Source organism: Rhinolophus ferrumequinum, chromosome 19 (genome assembly GCF_004115265.2).
Source record: "Rhinolophus ferrumequinum isolate MPI-CBG mRhiFer1 chromosome 19, mRhiFer1_v1.p, whole genome shotgun sequence".
NCBI classification, from domain to species: Eukaryota; Metazoa; Chordata; class Mammalia; order Chiroptera; family Rhinolophidae; genus Rhinolophus; species Rhinolophus ferrumequinum.
Genome location: NC_046302.1, coordinates 18,839,893 through 18,855,280, shown reverse-complemented (window position 1 = coordinate 18,855,280; position 15,388 = coordinate 18,839,893). Strand labels below are relative to the sequence as shown.

At 42.4% G+C, this 15,388-nt stretch overlaps 1 protein-coding gene and 1 non-coding gene across 4 annotated transcripts in view; one reads left to right on the top strand and one right to left on the bottom strand.

Moving 5' to 3' along the window:
- Positions 1–15,388, top strand: part of TMEM241 (transmembrane protein 241) — a 113,336-nt gene that overhangs the window by 76,947 nt on the left and 21,001 nt on the right. The gene's annotated exons all lie outside the window — the stretch shown is intronic.
- On the bottom strand, positions 992–1,099 carry LOC117012010 (U6 spliceosomal RNA). Its single transcript, XR_004421090.1, has one exon. It is a non-coding gene; the product is annotated as a U6 spliceosomal RNA (small nuclear RNA).

Sequence of the window (15,388 nt, the reverse complement as noted above, 5' to 3'; positions counted from 1 at the left end):
GAGCTTTCAAAGCTGTCTCCATAACAACCCCTCCTTGTGTAGTAATATGACCACTGTCCTGAACTATGTTTCTCATACAGGAGTTTCTCTTAAAAGTGTCAAGAAGATTCTGCTGGTAAATTTTAACCTCCGTTTGATTTATCCTTATGAACAACTCTTAACTGGATAGGAATTTTTCTGAGTTTTACCTGCCTATCTCTCAGGCTGTTTTGCCAGGTCTTCGGAGCATGGCCTAATGTCTCTTTTTTCAGTGACATGTCGACATTTCTCTTGAGCTATTGCCAAGATATCGAACTAAGAAGGAATCTTGGCTATGTCACTTTGCTAGATAAACTCAAACCTGTTTAAGTATAGGTTGAACTTGTAAAAGGGTTGTCAACAGACTGTTAGCATTCGATATTTGGAATTTTTAAATGTCTCCAAGACCATTAGTAAAAAACTCTGATGTTTCCGGTGGAATTAAAAAACAGGAAGAAAAAAAGAAGTAGCTTACTGTCTTTTTAATATGGAATCACACAGATTTCATGACTTCTAAATAATATAATTTCTTACTCTCCAACTGACTTTTTAGATGGATTTGTAGGGAAGTTCCAAAGCTTGCCATTGAATCATACTTTGAACTTCTGAAGAGGTGACAAGTAAACAAATATATCAGGTTCTGGAATTAGACTTCTTAGGTTCAGTTTCTGGCATGTGCACATGCACGTGCCTATGCACCCCCCACCCCACATTGAGAACAGACTACAGAAAAATCCTGGAAGTATAGTTACAATGCCCATCGTGTTTTGCTCTCACTAGATCAAGTCTGCTGAACAGTGTTAGTTCTCTTCCTCCTGCTACTTCCTATTCTTTTTTCCAGTTTTATTGAGATATAATTGATATATAACATCATATGAGTTTAAAGTATATAACCTAGTGATTTGATATTTGTGTATATTGTGAAATGATCACAATAAATTTAGTTACCATCCATCCCCTCGCATAGTTACAAAAAAATGTGGAATCCATCATGAATTTGCGTGTGATCCTTGCACAGGGGCCGTGCTAATCTTCTCAGTGTCGTTCTAGTCTTAGTATACGAGGTCAGACAATTAAGTTCGTGAACTTGTTGCAATGATGTTACTAACCTTTTTTGATAGCAGAGGGATTCTTCATTATGAACTTGTACCAACTGGACAAACAGTTAACCAAGTTTACTATTTGGAAGTGCTGAAAAGGCTGCGTGAAAAAGTTAGACGACCTGAACTTTTCGCCAACAATTCATGGCTCTTGCATCACGACAATGAATGAGCTCACACGGCACTGTCTGGGAGGGAGATTTTAGCCAGTAAACAAATAACTGTATTGGAACACCCTCCCTACTCACCTGGTCTGGCTCCCCCGTGGCTTCTTTCTTTACCCAAAGATAAAGGAAATATTGAAAGGAAGACATTTGGATGGCATTCAAGACATCAAGGGTAATACGATGACGGCTGTGATGAGCATTCCAGAAAAAGAGTTCCAAAATTGCTTTGAAGGGTGGACTAGGCGCTGGCATTGGTGCATAGCTTCCCAAGGGGAGTTCTCCTAAGGTGACTGTGGTGATATTGAGCAGTGAGGTATGTAGCACTTTTTCTAGGATGAGTTTGCAAACTTAACTGTCAGACCTCGTATGTGCTGCTGAAGTGAGCAGTTACTTCTCTGTCTTCATCATCATCATCATTCCCATCATCATTGTCACCATTTGTTGGCTGTGGAGAGCCTGTTGCTGTCTTTCTTCATTTCCTGGACAGTAAAAGTTAATCACGAAACAGGAGGCCACTCCTCTTCGGCTCACCATTTGTATTTCTTCCTTTCTTCTCAGCATCTTAAGATGCCTCATCCCTTCTTCCTGTCACACTTAAAAGTTCACTTGAATATATCACTTTCTGTGTAACAATTTAGTGTTCTTTTATTTTCTTCCTTCAGTTGTTATTCAGCACCTTAATGTGTTCTGGAATGTTCTGATGAAAATAAATTATTAAACCCGATGGAGCCGTGCTGTAATGTAACTTTTATGTTGAAAGAGTATGCTTAAAATCTAATTATGGCTGTTTCCTAATGAAATCATTTTTCTTTTTCACAGTCTGAGTGGCTATGGCAATGAGAATAATTTTTCATGGAAAATTAAAACCTAGGGGCAGCAGCATAATTTCCTGTACAGTCTCTAGCTGGGCAATAATAACAGCATGTCGATGTCTTTCCATGACATCACTGTTGAAGCAACAGGAACATGAAGTGGCAAGTTGGGAGCTGTTCTGTTATTGTTGAGCTATGTGGAAACAGCACAGAAGTTAGTTATCTGAGAATTATTCATTTGTGAACAAGGTTTTCCCAGCGGGCCCATGGGAGGGGAAATACAGTTTTGGATTAAAGAAAAAAATTGTAATTCCATTTCCTATTGTCAAAATAATTCATGAGGAAGTGAATGATGTTAATGGCCATTTTGCTATTTTGGATGAGTTTGTTTTTCTTGTTTCTGATTATGAACTCTTAATTTTTTCTGGGCTATTTTTAGTGTCATTGATCATCACAATGTTCTGTGCTGCAAAACTATGATAACAATTCTGGGTTTCACAACTTTTGACCTGAGTGAATTTGCTTTAGTTTACTTGCTGAGGAAATACCCTGAATTTCTGTAAATTTCCTGACTGCAAGGTTTTTATGGGTGCTGTTATTATCCAAGATAATTGAAAATAACTAAAATTAAAGTGGATTTTGCAATGTAAAGTCCAATTAGTTGGGAAACTTTTACAAGATCTCTTTTGGGGGATGAGTTGCTGTGTACTCAGATCATTGTAGGATAGTATTGAATAAGTGAGTGTCGAGTGAATGCTTAAACACACTGATCTTATTTTACACACCTTTACAAGTTTGTGTCTTCTTATCAGAAGTAGAGAAAGGAGGAATTCTGCATGTATCTCGTGAAGTCTTGTGAAGTTCCTTCCACTGCTCCCAAGTAATGCTCCTGTGATGCACATATTCCTTTCTTTAATTGTGCCAGTTCTGTTTGAGCTCGCCTTTCCTTATAACGACCTTGAACTACGTTCCCCAAGGTGTGGCCAGACGTAGCCTAATCAGCAAAGAGCTCTCTTCAGGCCCTGTGCATGCCCAGAGCAGAGGGCAGACCACGGGCAGAACTGAAAGCCTGTGTCGTTAGAGAATGAGCTGCCATAGTCAAAACTAATAAAGTGACACAGTTCTTGAAAAGTCTGAATGACCAGACTTTTATTACAGGAAAGCTATGTTTTGACGCATGATCAAAAGGAATGACATGAGGATCTGAAAGACTTAGTAGATATTTACGTGGTACGATTTTGTGATCTTGGTGACCTGATACTCCACCGGAACCCACCCCACATTTGTTCTCCTGTGTTTATCCCCCAAGTGGAATTTGTTTAAGTATAAATTGTCACATCATTTTTTCCTGTTTAACATTTCTCTCCTCTCTTAAAAAAAGTAATCCAAACTTGGTTTTCCCCCTCATGTCTCTATACCAGTCTTTTGAACTGACTCAGTCATTCTTTAGGTTGAAATTTCTGGTGTTGTTTTTGTTTATATATAAGTAGACTGTGTCTGACTGTAAGGCCAGATTGTTAACAAGCAGGTTGTGTTTATATGACTCTAAAAAAATAGCCAGTCTGTAAAATATATGGCAAAAAACGTTTTTTTCAGTCAACAATGCTTTGCCTGGCACCATGTAAACACAACTGGCTGTTAAGTTGCATTTGTAATTTTGTTTGATTGCTTCTGTGCTCTTCTGGTGGGTGTTGGGGGGAGGTTGTGTGGGGAACAGGCTCTCCCTGGCTACATTTCGACATCTGTCTTATCATGTGACTTCTGAGGGGCAGAGGTACACAGGGGACTTGGCCCACAATCGCATCTGTCTCCAAGAAGAAGAATTCCATCTCATTTCTTTCCTGCGTCACTTTAGGCCGTTATTCCATATTTGGGGCTTTGTGTGTTTTCTGCACAAATTTCCAGGCATGTTGTTCGGTTTGGCCTGGAATATGGTAGGTGATCAGTCAAGATTTGGTAAATAGAATGCCCACCACTTCCCCTCACCTCCATGTCAGGAGATTTTTGCTTCAGAAGAGGATTTTCACTTTTATCGAAAAGCTGTTACTGTATGTCTTTTGTAAAAGCAAAGCGGGGGTGGGGGCGGTGGGGAGGGGAATGGATACACTTCTCTTCGTTTTACTCCGTTTTGGCTTTCGAAAGACTTCATAGGAATGCTGTACTTTTGGATAGCAACCTGTGTTTGAAAAAAAGAAGAAGTATCAGCCTTAAAGATTGTTGGATGAGTCTTTGGTAGAGAAATTGCGTTTTGCAGTCTGTACTAGGTTGGCTGTAAGACAATGAGAATTAAGACAGAAGTGGTATTAAATCTGAGGAACAGCACAGCCACCAGAATGGCTAATATGAAAGAGACTGACAAGAGACTGTTGGTGAGGATGTGAAATAACATTTCTACTTTAGAAAACACTAGAGCTAAATAAGGTCTATGTTATGACTGAGCAGTCCCACTCCTGATATATACCCAAGAGAAATGAAGACATATAGCCATAAGACATGTTCAATGCTATAGAATTAGAGATGATGGTTGCACAATTCTATGAATATACTAATAACTATTGAATTGTGACTTTGGGCGAATTTTACGGTATGTACATTTAAAATAACAGACCGTTATTTTTAATAAGACATGTTCAGGAATATCAGTGATAGTTTTATTCATAATAGCCCCTGGAGGAAATAGTCCATGTATGAGTCCAGGAGAAATAAATTGTGATCTCTCCGTACAATAGAATACTATGGTGCACTAAAGAAAGAGCATGAAGCCATGTAGGTGATTTGGGATTGGGGAGTATTGATTGGGAAGGAGCACGAGGGGAGCCTTGTGAGATGCTGGAAGGTTTGGGATCTATCTAGTGGTGGTTACATGGGTATTTACAGATGTAAACATTCAGTGAGCTGTATACATAAGATTCAAGCTCTTTGTGTACTCTACCGTATTTATGTTATACTTCAATTTAAAAAAAGACCCTGATATGTGGGTGCTGGAATGGTGCCACCCTCAGAAAGCACAGCCCGCAGTGCTGAACCTCCTCTCTTGTCAGCACTGGGAAGGCCCAGGTGTTGGGGGCAGCAGCTTCTCCAACACAACCCCTCCTGCCTGTGGACTGCAGATGATGGGTTCACTCACTGGGGGAGGGAAGAACCCACTGGCCGGTGTCTTGCTCTTCTAGGCAGTGGCCACCAGTTCTCTTGAATGTCGTGGTGGGAGAGGGTTTCTAATAAATGTGCAGCTGAGTGCCAAGGTAAAGACAGTGAGCTCAGGCTTCCTGGTAGCGTTGTGGAAGTATTTACTGTTCTGCTTATGCTCCATGGGTGAGGACCATGCCCTGCCAGCTACACTCTTCCTTTAAGGGCTGGATTAATTAAGGAAACTGGCAGACCTGTCATGCTTTCAGGTTCTTGTGGTTTGATTAAATGAATGAATGCTCTGCTTATCACTGGGCACTCCTGCTGGGCCTGGCGAAGGAGCCTCCCTGGTGGATGCTCTCAGGCTTGCCATGTTGGCTCGTCTTCCTCACGTCTCTCCAGCTCCTTTGGCCTGATGCCTTTGGAGCTGGAGATTGGTTTTGAACATGCTTACCAAGTTGTGACTCCCTTAGTCCCAGCATGTTGGGATATACGTGCGTGTTGGTGTGTGGTGTGGGTATAGTGGAGGTGAGGAGAAGAGAGGTGACTGTATCAGCTTTGTGTGGGGGTGGAGGAAGGGGTCAGATCCCTGAGGGCCTAGGGGCCGTGACCAACCCAGGTGTCATGTGGGGGATCCTGCCGACCACACCATGTGTCGTGCAGAGTGTCAGGCGGGGTCTCTGGTCCCGCCCCCACACAAGAACGCAGGATACGGCTAGGCCAAAAAGGAACACCCACGGAGACATAGGTAGGGGAGTCATATCTCTATACTCTCACTGGCGGCTGGGCTGGAGACACAGGAACCAGGAGCCACACAATTCTCAACCCTCACTGTGCCGCTTGCAGACTCAGCCACCATCTCCTTGCTAGCCCCCATTTGCTGCTAGCCTAGCCATGGCAGTTATATTAGTGCCCGATGGCTCACTGGTTACAGCTGACGGCCAACTAGCCACAGCTGATGGCCATTTGATCACAGTCGATGGCCATTTACTACCTGAGCCAGCACCTTTCTATGTGAGGCCGAGAGCCTGGAAACTGCTTTTTGGGGCTCTGTCCCCACACCAGGTAGGCCTGCATTGTCGGGTGGCATCCCACAAGCTACTGGCTCCTGCCGGAAAAGGAGAGCTAGGGCCATCCTTAGCCAGCCGCCGCTGCTCTGTGCAGAAAGAGCAACTACTGCTCCCTGGCAAACAGAAACCGTGCTCTCCCCTCTTGTGCTTTTGGCAAAACATAATATGATTTTTACTTCATAGATAGCGGCTCATTAATCAGTCAGATTTTAGATTCAGATCTACTGAACACTCATTGAGTACCTGATAAAAGGATGAATAGTGGGCACAGCTACCATTGCATGCTCACCATGCGCCAGGCTGTGTGCTTGGTACTTGACACACACTTTTTTTTTTTTAGTTGTAGAACGGATTTTTTATTTTTTTATTTTTTATTTTTAATTTTTTTTAATTAGTTTCAGGTGCATAAAACAAAGTAATAGGTACACATTTATCATTTATATCCCTCACACTGTGTGAACCCCCCTCCCCCCATCCACTACCCCTCTGACATTGCACACGGCCATTACATTTCCACTGTCTCTATTCCTAATGCTGTACTCCACTTCTTGTAACTATATACATATATATATATATATATATATATAAACATGTAGTTGACATTATTGTTCAGCTTCAAGTGTACAGCGCAGTGATCAGGCATCTACATCATCCCTGAGGTGGTCTCCCTAACAAGACAAGTGTCCATCGGATACCCTACAAAATCTTTACATTATTGATTACATTCCCCAAATTAACTTTTGTAACCCCATGGCCATCTTGTGGTTAGTTACTGGACACACATTTCTTATTTAATTCTCATCGCAGTCTTCTATGGCTCAGGCTATGTGCTTCTCTTCCCTCTTTACACATGAGGAAACAAAGGTGTGATGTAACTTGTCTAAGATAGAACAAAGGAGCTTGGACTTGAACCCAGATCTTGACTGCAAAGCCTGCACCCCTCCTGGTGCGTCTGTTTTGAAAGACTCAGTCGTGGAGCGTCTCCTTGGCAGTGTGGGTGACATTTGAGAGACTGAGTCTGAATTCGATTGTAATGAGCGGAACCCCCCAGGCTGCTCTGTCGTAACTAGATTCCCCCACACATTGTTGTTGCAGTTTTCTGTAATGAGTAACCGCACAATATAGAAAACACCTTGGGAAGCTGGGGGCGCTGATGGAGACTAATGGGAAACAGATGAAAGGAAAGGAACTCAACCTGCTGCCCAGGCAGAGCAGAATCATGCTGTCAGGATGTGTCTTAGGAACACCCACGGCCAACCATCAGAGCAGCCGTGCCTGGCTGGGCCATGGGAATGTGATGGGCATGGTTCTTGGTTAGGTCTTGACTTTTCTGGTAGGTGTTTAACTGTAGGGTGTGTTCTCCACTATTGAAGCAAATAACTTTGTCCTTAATTTGTAACTTTAATTTTGATTCTCTAGAAAAAAAATCCCCAGTCACCATTTAGTCCAACTCCTTTCACTTAAAACATTTCAAAAGGCTTATTATAGAAAATGTAGAAAGCTAAGTTAAATGAAAAGAAAAAGCTTATGTGATCCCATCACGGTGGACATTTTAGAGTACGCTTTGAGACTTTTATCTCTACACATGTAACTGGGTTTATCTGTTTTATACAGAAATCAAGATCATTCGCTACCAGTTTTTTTTTATGTAACAATATTGGGAATATTTCCCTTTGCTTGGAGTGGATGAGGAAACTGAGGCCCAGAGAGGAGAAGCAGTCCATACAGCCGCCCAGTACAGAGCTTTCTTGGCCCGACAGAGGTCTGAGGCTTATGAATCAGGGCACTAAGCTTAACAGAGAAACAGGCATTTAGCACAATGTCTGACGTGGGACAGGCCTTGATAAACGAAAGGACAAAAGAAAGAAAGTGGCTTCCTCTCTCCCACCCCTTCCTGTCTTCATGCCTCAGCTGCCCAGGAGTTTGTTTTTAGCAGCCTCCTTGCCCCTGCCACCAATCCTACTCCCAAAGCCTCATGCAGTTGTTAATTGCCTTTGGGGTGAACTTCGAAGTCTTAAGTTTGCAGAAAAGGCAGTGTCTTTCCTTTAGCAACTGCAGAATGACCACAATACACACATTCTAGCAGTTAAAATCCCGGTTGTAGGGCCGAGTTCCTTGGATTTCATTCACATGCCACAAAGTGCCAGAGGGCTTGGCAGGTGGTTCAGGTGGTGGCTCAGGGGCAGGCCATGGTGTTACACAGGGCTAACAGGGAGCTGTTGGCCAACATACTGAGCAAACCAGAGTTAATTCAGCATACTTTTTCAGTCACGTGGCACAGAAGTTTTATAGTTAAAAATAATTATTGTAGTGATCCACTTCTGTATCCAGTCTGTGGGTTCCTGGCCCCCACAGGTTGACCCAGCCTCACGGTCTGAGAAGGTCAACAGATGGCAGATGGTGGCCTTGCTCTCTTTAGATTCCAGCAGTCCTTTGCTCTATCCCTTCACTGGAGGTAACAGCATAAAGGCTAGCTGCTTATTTATAACATATTTTCCCATTTAAGTTATTGTGGAATTCCTATTTCTGGACTGAAAATGAAAAGGGGAAGAAGACATGCTGAACATCTGAGCAAACTTTAAGGTTAATGTGACAGGGCCTTTGCAGTGTCTTCATTGCACAGATGAGTGAACACCTGCTTCTCTAATCGCGTTCCCTCAGTCCTGTCTGAACACACAAGGCAAAGTCACACATCTCTCAAAACCAAATCCATCAACAAACTCCTTTCCCCTTGTATCCTGGGAGTGTGCTTCCCAGGTCCCCAGGGAGAAGCCCCATCTCAGTGTCTCGCACATTCTCTTCTATGCCCAGACAGTTGCCTTTGGTTCCTGCCCTCTCTACTGGGCCCCACTGGCCACCTGGGTCCATTTATTCCTTCAGCAGATACTTACTGAGCACTTGTAGGTTCTGGGCCCTGTAGGACACTGGGGTCTCAGCAGTGATTCAGATAGTCACAGTCCTGCTCCCGTGGTGCTTACAGGGTGTGTCACCACAGTGTTGCGATAGCCACGAACCAAGAGCCTGCCCGAGACCCACGGAGACCTTCCACTGTTTCTGCCTTTGCTGTTTGGGCCTCCAGAAGCCAGCACTGAGCCATGGTTCTACTGCCACCTCCAGCCTGGCTGCATTTACACCGGCTGAGCCTCTGTCTGGAAAGGTGATTCTAAGTTTAAAAAGCCAACATAGTTGGTTGACAAGGCTGTGGAGAGAAGCAGGCACTCTGTTCCTTATTAGTAGAAATGTCAATTGTCTCAACCCAGTGGAAAGCTGCTTGGCAGTATATTTTAGACTTACAAACATGTACACCCTCTGACCTGACACTTCCACTTTGGAGAACTGACCCTTTACCTGTTTCCTCCAGTCTAAAATGGCACATGCAGGGTTGTTAAACAACATTATTTATAGGAGCAAAAGATAGAAAACAATCCCAGTGTTCATCAGTAAGGGACTGGGGTCCATCTGACCCCAAACAAAACAAAACAAAATGAAAAACCATAGCACTTTCTATGTACAACCAGAGAAAGGTCTCCAAGATATATTACTGAATGAAAAATGCAAACAGTAAAGCGGTATGTATAATGTGCTAGCTTTTGTAGAAAATTAAAAAAACATAAAATGGACTCTGTAGTCATATTCACTTACATAAGCATAAAGAAACTTTAATACATGAGAAACATGATGGCCTTTGCGGGAACTGAGAACTGAGCAGAAGGGGGCTGGGAGGCAGGAAGATGCCTCACTGTGTGTATTTTTAGTGTTTGGTTTCAGAATCATGATTGAATTGCCTATTTAAAAAATGAAAACTGAAAAGTAAAATGGGCTGCAACATGCCCCTAAATTTAATGAAAATAGCTGCATCTTTGCGTTTACAGAGCTTAAACCTGAGTATGAGGATTTTGAACCAGAAAGTTGATTGAAACCTGTATCTGAAAGAAAGAAGATAGAAGTAGCAATGAGGTGGGTCTCATTAGGGGAGAGAGAACAGGAGGTCCCAGGTGAGGTGACCTCCTGAGTTTGAAGAGATGTGACCTTTGAGACCACTAGGAGAGAGGGCTGGTCCTGTGGTGGTTTGTGAAGGACTGAGGGTTGTCTGGTCTGGCCAACAGGCCATCAAGAGCACTCTTAGAATGTGAGTTCTGCTGCTGCAGAGACCAGAGCCTACGTCTATGTATCACGTGGAATAGATGCGTAGGAGATGACCAACTGAAATGTGGCAGGGCCACCCAGATGTATTGCTGGCGCCCCAACACAATAAGACAGTCAGCAGGTTCCTACTGTGTAATGAGTAAATCAAGTTCCTTGGGGGACTGCCAGGAAACTCTGAAATACGGGCTTATTGCTTTCAAAATCTTTACATGCGCCTGGGGCCATAGGTTTTATCATTTTTTCAGTGAAAAGTTGCCATTGTTCAGCACTGTCTTCTTGAGGGAAGAGGGTGTCTGATGGGCTCCTGGCTGCACCCAGAGGAGGGGTGGGCCCACACCAGCACCCTGTGCTTAAGCTGTCTGGTTCCTATCATGGAACCCACGCCAAGACCGTGGTTCAGATTTCTCTGTTTTCGGCTTCCTAAATTTTAGCTTCCTAAAGGAGTGTACCTCGTAAATTCCATAGAGACAAATCTTCATGCTGGGTCATTACACGGGGCCGTCTGGCCTTCGGGAAACTGATTTACTAAGTTAACTGCTCTGGTTTCTTTGGAACATATATTTGAATGTCTGTAACTACATTTTCATGTTAAACGTAGGAGGCAGACTGATATCAATGGCTTCTCCCAAACAGTCAGGTTTCCTGGATCTTAGGGATGCCCAGTGTGTGACCAATCATGTGCCGTCTTGGCTTTGGCTACCAGAAAGCACGCAGCTGACCTCATGCACTCCCCCATCCCCTGCTCCGTGCCGCCCCCTCCCTACTATGTAGGCGGACATCCCTGGCGTGGATTTGTGGTAATGGCCTCACCTCTGCCTTCCTTTCCTTGTTTTCAAACCCTTTCTTTCATCTTTCTGATCGATTTCTAATTGATCTATTTTGTCTGTAATGGCTATCTTTTTAAGCTTCTTGAAAATTCTCACTGGAACAAGTCAGGGAATGAATAAAATTGCCCCTGTTGCCTTCAGAAAAAGATATTAAGTGAAAGAAGAAAATTCAATCCTTGAGAAGTACTATATAGATGATTCCTTTATCTTGTACAGGAGGAAACGGAAATCTAGAGAGAGGGAATTGGCCTGCGTGAGGCTACTCTGTGAGTTTGTCACACAGCAGGGGACCAGCCAGGACTCTCAGAGTGCTACCCCACTGTTCTCCCACAGCCATGGTACATAGACAGATGTGTACGAGATTGGGATAAACTCTTTTGAAGGCCAGGATTACCTCTGGCATGCTGATAAAACTACACGCCCAGTTGTCCTGGGACTCACTGCCCATTGTCTTGAAGTGAATAGGATTCTCCATGGGATTTTTTTTAATACCTTGTTAGAAAAAATGATTTTTTGTTGCAGCTATTGATTTTTTCTTCTCTTCAGGCTTCCTTCAGCTTTAATGATGGCCACTACCACCTCACCCTTTGCACTTCAGTTAATACTCTATGACTTTGATGAGCTTCTTAATGCTGTTCCTTCTATGTAGAAATTCCTTCCCACCATTCCTCACCAGATAATTCTTATTTGTCCTTCAAGATTAGCATGGCATCATCTCTCTGTGGAGCTTGTTCCCATAACATTCAGAGTATAGCCATATTTTAGCACTTAGCATATTATATTGAAATCATTTGCTTAGTGACCTCTAGAATCAGCTAATCTAGCATAGAGATGCCATAAAGGAAGGTTTTTGCCTTTCATTTTTGCCTCTCTAGTGCCGAGTGTGGTGCTCAGTGAATGTAATTTGGCCTCAGCTTCATTCCAGCAATAATTCAAGGCCATTTTCCTTTTTCACTTTTAAGTCAGTTTTGATTCTGAAATAGGTAGTCATTGTTTTTTTTTTAACTTTCATTGTTTAAACTCTCCAAAAGAGCAGGGGATAATGTCTTAGCTCATGCTGCCATAACAAAATACCATAGACTGGGTGGCTTAAACAACAAACATTTATTTCTTACAGTTCTGGAGGCTGGGAAGTCCAATATCAAGGTGTCAGCAAGGTTGGTGTCCAATGAGGACTCTCTCCTTGGTTTGCAGATGGCTGCCCTCTAGCTGTGTCCTCATATGGGAAGAAGAGAGAGAGAAAGAGAGAGAGCACGTCCAAGAGTACACCAGATTCTGGTCACTTTTTATAAGGGCACTAATCCCATCATGAGGACCCCACCCTCATGATCTCACCTAACCCTAATTAACTTCCAAAGGTCCCCATCTCCAAATACCATCACATTGGAGATTTGGGTTTCAACAGACAAATTGCGGGGATACGAGAACAGAATTCAGTCTGTAACAGAAGTGTTCACAGGTGACCTATTGACATTTTGCAGTGAGTGCCAAGAGTTGTGTGTCAAGTCACTAGAAAGGCTTCATGGTTTATAGAAATCCTTTAGATGGAATTGAATTGGTGAAGCGAATCTTGAGCAAGCTTTGTACATGTCTAAGGAGTTCTCGCTCTCTGGTCACGTTAAACTGAGTGTGACCACACCTAGAGCCAGGACAGACCTTGACATCGTGATCTCACTTCTCCCAACTGATACTTCTTCAGGAATTGTTGGGATTAAGGAAGAAGGCTGGTGGAAGGTAGCAAGAAGGTTTTTACTAAATGGACACATTTCCTATCTTTGAACATTGCAAGGAGGTCTTGATGTGTATTTTTTGGCAAAATGTATTCTTTCACCTCCATTATTGCTAAGTATAACAATTGAAGTTATTGTTAGAGCAGAAGGAGATGAACAAATCCCCACAGCCTTGGAGTAAGTATAATTATGGTGCCTTTATGTAAAGCTTCTTTGAGCTTAAATTCATTTCATTTCTAAAAATAAACTGCAGAGATTAGATCTTCCCTTTGAGTGAATCAAAACAACTTAGAAAATAAAAATACTTAGCCACACGCCCTTCCTTTCTAGAAGCACAGCGTACTGCTTAACTTGGGAGACTGATAGAACTTTTTAATCAGCAGGACGAACGTTTAAAAAATAACTTTGGAAGAAATTCATCATTCTAAACGTAAGTTTGACAGTAGGTGAGTACACTTACTGAGTAAAATGAAAATGAGAAAGTTAGAAAGTACTAGAATGAAGAATATTGATTTTACACCGGGGCTGCCACTGAATTGAGTTTGAGGGGAAAATAGGGTCGCCTCAATTCCCCCATTTGTCTTCTACAATTGAATGTTCTAAGTATGTCTACATTATTTGGCTCTTTATACTACTGGGAGAGGAGTAATACTTGGCAAATTTTAGAGCTCTTTTATTTAAAGAAAGTTATAATAGCAAATAAAACATATAAAATCCAACCAAATCAGGTATGTTGGGATGAGCTGAAGTGGAACACCTACGGAGATAGATAAAAGGTAGAAACCCTCCAAAGGTACCAGGAAATACCACTTCAGCAGACATGATATTAATATGGCCGCTTGAGAAATGTGAGTACTAATGAGAAAAGTCTGGCACCCAACTCGAGGAAGAGTTAACACCTTCTGCATGACTGTGCTAGGAAGATTGCAAGTCCAAGAGTAAAGGCCCAAAGGTCCACAGATTTCTGAAATTATAACCCAAGGACCACTGTCAGATGGTGTAAAAAGACACATACGCCTTTTTATGACATAACATGTATTAAAAAGTTCAGAGTTTTAGTACTTGAACTCTACTACCCACTCCTCCTCCCTTCTTCAGATATAGATTAAGAGAACATATGGACAAGGAATAGTAGGCAAGTGGGAAACAAAGTTTAGTTGGAAAAAAATCAACCTTGGTTTAGCAACTTAAGGCTTTTGCTCCTATAGGAGGCATGACTTCCTCCATTCCCGCCCCCAACAGGTGGAGACAGAAAGTGAAGAGAAGTTTATTGCATGGATTCAAGAGGAGAAAGAAATTATGTGGAGTCTGGGTTCTTGCCTTTAAAGCACTAGAATCCCACTAAGTGGTGTAATGAGCCTCAGTAAATATATAATTAGATGAATAATTGTCCCCATCAGAGTAAACTTTGGAAGAGAGTGAAAGGACAGAAGGCAAAAGAGTTTTCTCTCCCACAGGCAGAGAAAACTGTATCCTGAGCAGAGACTGTATGTTCCCCTCACCTCCAGCCTGTCTTCGTAATCACCATCAGTTGCATCATATTGGAAACCCAGTCTGAAGAGAGAGACTGTGCCCTTGAAAAAGTCCTGTTGCCCCAGGCTGTTATGTACAAAGTCCTAGACTAAGATTTAAACAACAACAACAACAAGCTAATTAAAATTGTAATGGTGAATTAACAATATTATCACTGATCAGGAAGATAGATGTTCAGAACCAATCAAAGAAAGCCTCCCACAGAGCCTCACCGTGACATCCAAAGTGGCCCTAGGGAAATAGTGGTTGGCCCAGCCTGGTTTGAAAACTAGTGGCTTAGACAATCTCTCTGGGTCTTTTTTTTTTTTTTAATCTACATAATAAAGGGAAACCTTTTGCTTCAGAGTAGAATGTCGTATGTTCTGACAGGCCAACACTCAACAGATATAACTAGACGGAAAACAAATTGCAAAAATTATATTTTTAAAGAAATTGGAGATCGGTGAAAGTGGTGATAACTAAATTAATCTCCAGAAAAAGAAAAACTCTTTGTAGGTATATTGAGAAACACAGGCTATTTTTTTCGTGGAGGTTGGGGAAGGGGAGGATATTTGTTAGTTCTGGGTGTGAGCTAAGGATCTGATTTGGTCCAAGAAGAGGAAATATTCTTCAGGAAAAAGAAACTAGCAGAGCTTTTGGCAATTGTGTAGAACTGGCTTGATGGATTAGAAACTAGAGGAGCCCCAAAGACAAGTCCAATTTTCCCATGAGACATTAACTGTGTTCTGAGGACAGTACAAGAGGCTGCAGGCTGGCTCAGAAAGGCAAAGTGAAAACTTTCATGTCTTGGGGTACTTAGGAGACAAAATCCTGCTAGAAGAAGGGGCCTACAGCAACCATACAATTGCCAGATTTTGAA